The following is a 6,053-nucleotide window of genomic DNA, read 5'->3' as shown; positions in this document are numbered from 1 at the left end:
CACGCACAGCACATTTCCAAAGGTCTCGGTCAGTAGTCATCGCCTCGGTGAGGCCCAATGTACGAAGGTCTTGCCTCACCACCTCAGCCCAGGTCTTCCTGGGCCTACCTCTTCCACGGGTTCCCTCAACTGTTAGGGTGTGGCACTTTTTCACGCAGCTATCCTCATCCATTCTCACCACATGTCCATACCAGCGCAATCGTCTCTCTTGCACACCACAACTGATGCTTCTAATGTTCAGCTTTTCTCTCAAGATACTTACACTCTGACGGGTATTCACATTGACTATTAAAATAGTTTATAAAAATCAAAATCAAATTGCCAATCAAAAGTAAAATTCTCCCTTCAGATACAATATTAGCAATTAAAAATAGAAATATTTTAACCCTTTAGCATTCAGATTACTCTGTCAAATTTAATACTTATTAATTTTCATTGTTCTGAATTTATCATGCATTATCTTGTAACTTTCAGATTTCAATGATGTGATTGAGTATTTTTTGAATGACATGTATCATAGATGTGAGAGGCCAGATTTTGACAGTTTGAACATAAAACAGGTAGAATATTTGGGCTGGATATGGCTGGTTCTATTTTAAGTGCTAAAGGGTTAAATCATTTACTGATAATTTAGTCCCACAACTTTACTCAAGTAGATTTCTGATCTAAAGTGTGCTAAGCTTGACCATCCCATCGTTTTTAAAACTGTAGAATTTAAATATTAATTTACCTTATTTAGATGTAGCATTCATTTATCTTTAGAGCAATGTAATCCTTGTTACTTTCTGGGTGATTCAGGCCTAGACTACAGCTTTCCAAGATAGTTTTCTTTCTTTCTGTTTTTTTTTCTTTTCATCGTGAAGAAAATAGTTGACTAAACCCAAGTTTACCACTAATATGAATAATAAAATGTATTTATGACATTATTATCATAACTTCTATGTCCACTTTTCCATACTTGGTACTCCTTCAAGGCAATGTTTCACCACTTGTTGCATTCCTTTCGCATTGCTTTCATGAGGTTTAGCATCCTGAGGTCAGCTTCTATCACATCTGTCCATCATTTCAGAAAATTGTTAATAGTCAATCATTTCAATAGCCCTTAAGAAAAGTATAAACATTATTCAATGTTATTTCTGTTACATATTTAAATAAATTCAAGAACTCGCAGCTCTCTTAAAAAATAGAAAAAAGATTCTACAAATTTAAATTTAAGTTGAGCAATTTTGTTTAGAACTGAAAAAAAAAAATTGAAAAAGTTTCAAGGGAAATGTACTTGTTTGTTATTTAAGACTAGTCTTCTTCAGTTTTCTTTTCGTGCAGTTTCCTTCCATTTGCATCCCCCAGCATTTCTTTACTTAATTTTCATCGTTCAAAAACATTACATTGCAGACTGTATTTGAATTCTCTTATATCATGTTTCTTTTCAGTTCATTTGTGCTTCATCATTCATACACACCAGCATTACACATCTTGTGGAGCATACTCACTTCATTTCTTCTCAGAATTTTTACATCCTCTGTATTCAACGCCCATGTCTTACTATCATAGCATACATGTCTTACTATCACAGCATGTCACACTTCATACAGAAGCATCATGTAATCTACTCTTCACTCAAAGGAAGAACCCCTTTGTTGCTAATAGAAATAATAAACATTTTCCACCTCGTTCTTACTCTGGTTACTATGCTGTCAGAGTATCCTCTTCCACTACTGTTTAGGTTACATCAGTAACAAGCTATCAACTGTTTCTAAGGGATTTTCTGACCATTGAAAATACCTTATGTCACTGCTGCAGTGATTGCTAACTACTTCTGTGTATCTGTCGCATACAAAATCTTTTGACTGTCAGTTGGCCTATGATTTCATTTAATCTCTCATGCATCTATAGTTCACACTGAATAAACCATTTGGAATTCAACCTACTCTTTTTCTGAAAATTGAGTATGGCTCTTTCCCTGATGGTAGCAGTGTCCCGTCTTCTTTTCTACTTAGTAAAACTTCAGTCTTCACTAAATTTACTCTAATGTCACTCAGTTCTATGTTTTGTTTCCACATCTGCAATTTCTTCTCTAAAGCTTTCACAGATTCTGCTAATAAGTAGTAGGTCACTTGCATTAACAGCTCCTAGAGACAACCAGTTTTTAACTCTTCTGTGATGGTGTGGAGGACTAAAAAATAAATAATATGAATTTGCAGAATAGTTTCAGACGCCAAAATAGTCTATGGCATGGCACCATGATAATGTAATTACAAGGTAAATAGAGCTTTGAGAACATAATTAGGTTACTTGTTTAATGAGCAATGAGAAATGTCACTACATAGGATTGGTAACAATGTCACTCCACCTATTACAATATTAGCAAAACAGAAATTTTATATGAGTGAAGACAAAACGTGACTGAAGACTGTGAGGAGGGGGTTGCATGCACATATATTTTGAGAGCTTGATGCAGTGTTCATGACTTTTGTTGGCTCTCTTAGACTGGTCAGATTGATATGGCTGATGTCTAAACTGATCATATGCAGGCCAATATCTGCATGTATATAAGCGTGCTTATACAAAGAAATAGAATAAGAATGAAATAATCTCTCATGCTAAATCAACAAAACAAAAAAGAAATAAATAAAATAAAAATGAAAAGGAATTCTTCTAAAACAAGATCACCACCTCTACCACCATTACTGTCATTACTTCCAATACTGCTGCTGCAATCATCATCATTGTCATTGTCATCATTATTGCTATAATGAAGAAAGTGTTCAGCACTATGTGCAGTGTTTCGTTTTGGTTTTCTGTTTTCTATATTAGCAAAAGCACTCTATGTAATATGCATGTAGTGGCTAGTAGTGCAATTTTCTGTATCTGCTGCATATTTGTAAGTCCTGGGGTTTAGTTGTGTATTTGACTATATGTTTTTTTTTTTTTTTAATAATTCATATGTTACCTATTATTATAGGTACTTGTACATGACCTGTTGTTTTACGACCAGAATAAGAAATTCTTTGTTTCATTGAAAAATTGGTATATATTCAACAAAGAACTAATTGAAAGAAAGTAAAACAATATTGAAATATATAAATAAAAAAAATACATTTGATAGATCAAAGTGCATTTATTTAACAAGGGAAAATAGAAAACATAATGTTTGGCAGCTTCCTAAACGATTTTGCTAGAGCTGAATAAATAATTAACAGATAGATTATGAATTAATTACTTTACTGATTAGTAATTCAATTGATTAAAAATATTTTGCTTTTGATGATTTAAAGACTGGTAATTTAGTTGACAGCTAATACACAATCATTTCTTTAAGATATAAAACGTGGTCTTTAGCTTATCATTGGTTGTACAGTTAACAGATGTTACAACCCTATTTTATCAGGTAAAAGAATATTGAGTAATCAACTCCTATTTCAGAACAGTAACTGTGACGAATATTCTCCTCTATTTTTATTTATATTTTTAACATCTCATTTTAACAATTCCTTCACTAAACTATAAATATTCTAAGGGAAGTAATTATTTAGAAAGTATTTTTTTATTAACTCCCTTGCATTGTTATATCTTTTCTATTTACATGTTGAATCGATCGTATATAAACGGAAAGTTTAAAAACAAAACAATATAAAACAAATATAAGCGTCGTATACTCAACTCGCCAAGAGTTCATCTGTATTTTAATGCTCAACATTCAATTAATAAGAGAAGAATCTTTGGCGTAAACACAGTAAAGAATCCTCTCTTTTTCAGCCCCAAATCCAACATCTATTAGGATATAATCGTCGCCCACTGCCCTATTGAGGCCACTTATTACATTCATCTACAAATAACACAACGCTTCTCACCTCCCAACTCATGCAGTCTTCACACCAGCTGACTGATTAAACCTGCGATAGTGTTATGCTAAACTGCCCCTACCAGTTACAAGATGGCTCTTACCTAGTTCTGTAATTTTATAAGAATAACATCCAAACTACAAAGGATGTCTCTGTGCATTGCAAATCCCTCAAGCTCTCCTGCATTCCAAAGTGTAGTCAGTTCCTACTATTTATGTGATATCCTCTTTTCCTCTGCTTCTGGACCATAGTGGTTCTATGAGTAATGCTTTTACTGAGAAAGGTTCTACGTCCGTTGCTCACTTTACATCCAGCTTCACATTGCATACACTTACTAAATCTGTCCCAAATGTGATCTCTTCATCCCCATCGGGCTCCTCACCATTCATACATACGTACTAAGAGCAAAAGTGCCTTTGGTTGCTTCAAGCCAACAAGACCAGCAGATCTGACAATCCTTTCCGTTATTAAAAATGAACAAACCTACTGACCCTGCCAGTATAACAATCATTTAGCACAGAGTCCTGTAGTATAGCAAATATTTAGCACAGAGTCCTGTAGTATTCGCTTCCAATATCTCAAAGGCTATAGAGACAACCGTTAATAAAAAATTTTCTCCAAAACCTTTTATTTCTCTTCTACCTGATCACCAGTATGGCTTCTGTAAAACCAGAACTACCGGATACCTTCATAGCCAGAGTTAACGGCATTATAGGCCCCTGAGCAACTCAATGTATTGGACCAACAGTATTTACTGACAGCAAAACTAAACCAGAATCGGTCCTCTAGGTCTGTGAGGACCTGTCAGGTAACTGCCCAGTGTGCCCATGCATTAAGACGGTACTGACAACTACTGTCCAATGTAACTCACCAATGTGCTCTTGCCCTTGAGAAATTTGATGAAAATAGTATTCGTTGCCCTCGATAGTGGCTATGTAAATGTGACTGATCAATTACTTCTAATAAGAGAGTAGTAGAATAGAAAATCTAAACAAGAACTCAAAGGAATTTAATATTTGAAAATAAATTATGTTGCATTGATGTCTTTTCTTTCTTTCATTCTCTTTTTTTCTTCTTTCTTTGCTCATGTTTGTGTTTTCTTCGATTTTGTATTTGTATTTAACGTGGTTTCGTATTATATATGTATCATATACATGCGTGTTATATATATGTGTAGCGTGAATATTCAACAATCGCCCGATATCACAATTCACTAGAATATTACCCACATGATCAACAAAATTTGACTAATCACGACCTCACGTCGGAGAGGCTCCAGTAACGATTCATTTTTTTTTTTTTTTTGACGCGCTTCCTTCTGAACCTATTGGCCAGTATAAACTGAGTACGTCGGGACCACTAGACAGAGAGCTTTGGGATGCAGCGGATAGAGCATTCACAGACTCTGTAGGAGTTGACCAACGGAGACGGTGGACAGCAGCAGACAACACAAAGGCAACGAGCAGTCAGAAGACGAACAACATTTGAAGTTAGGACCCGGTAAGCAACTAGCCACACCTCCTCTGCGGATCCTTTTGGTTTGACGGGCAACACTTGTTTTCTTAACGAAACACTTTGAAACTTGGGAAACTGGTAGAATGTGTCATATAAAACAACTTTTCTCTTAGCCTTCTTAACAAAAAATTGTACATCGCAAGTTATTTCATGTTAAAGTTATCGTATTTCTGTAATTTCAACCAATCACTGACGTCTATTCAGCTGAATGCAGTTACTGCTGTGGCGGTGTATATGGTATTAATCCCTTGTTGATATATTTCATTCGGTTTTTTGGTTTGTTTTCTTTTGAAGCAGACAAAATTACAGAAAAATGGTAATTTATAGGCATGTATTGTTTATATAATAAATTACGCTGTGCGTATCTGTGTTTGTAAAAATTTTTCGCTAGTACTCAGTAACACATTTTCTAAATGATGGTAGAGTTTGATTTGAAAAAAGATACATACGTAGGTAGGTAATACATCCATACATACATACGTAGGTACGTACGTAAATCCATGCATACGAACGTAGGTACGTACGTACATCCATACATATGTACGTAGGTACGTGATACATCCATACATGACTACGTAAGCCCGTACGTACATACATGCATACGTACGTAGGCACGTACGTACATCCATACATACTTACGTAGGCACTACGTACAGCCATATATACATACGTATGTACGTACGTACATCCAAACAT

Source organism: Octopus bimaculoides, chromosome 2, assembly GCF_001194135.2.
Source record: "Octopus bimaculoides isolate UCB-OBI-ISO-001 chromosome 2, ASM119413v2, whole genome shotgun sequence".
In the NCBI taxonomy this organism is placed as follows: domain Eukaryota; kingdom Metazoa; phylum Mollusca; class Cephalopoda; order Octopoda; family Octopodidae; genus Octopus; species Octopus bimaculoides.
Note: the sequence above shows the minus strand (reverse complement) of the source record.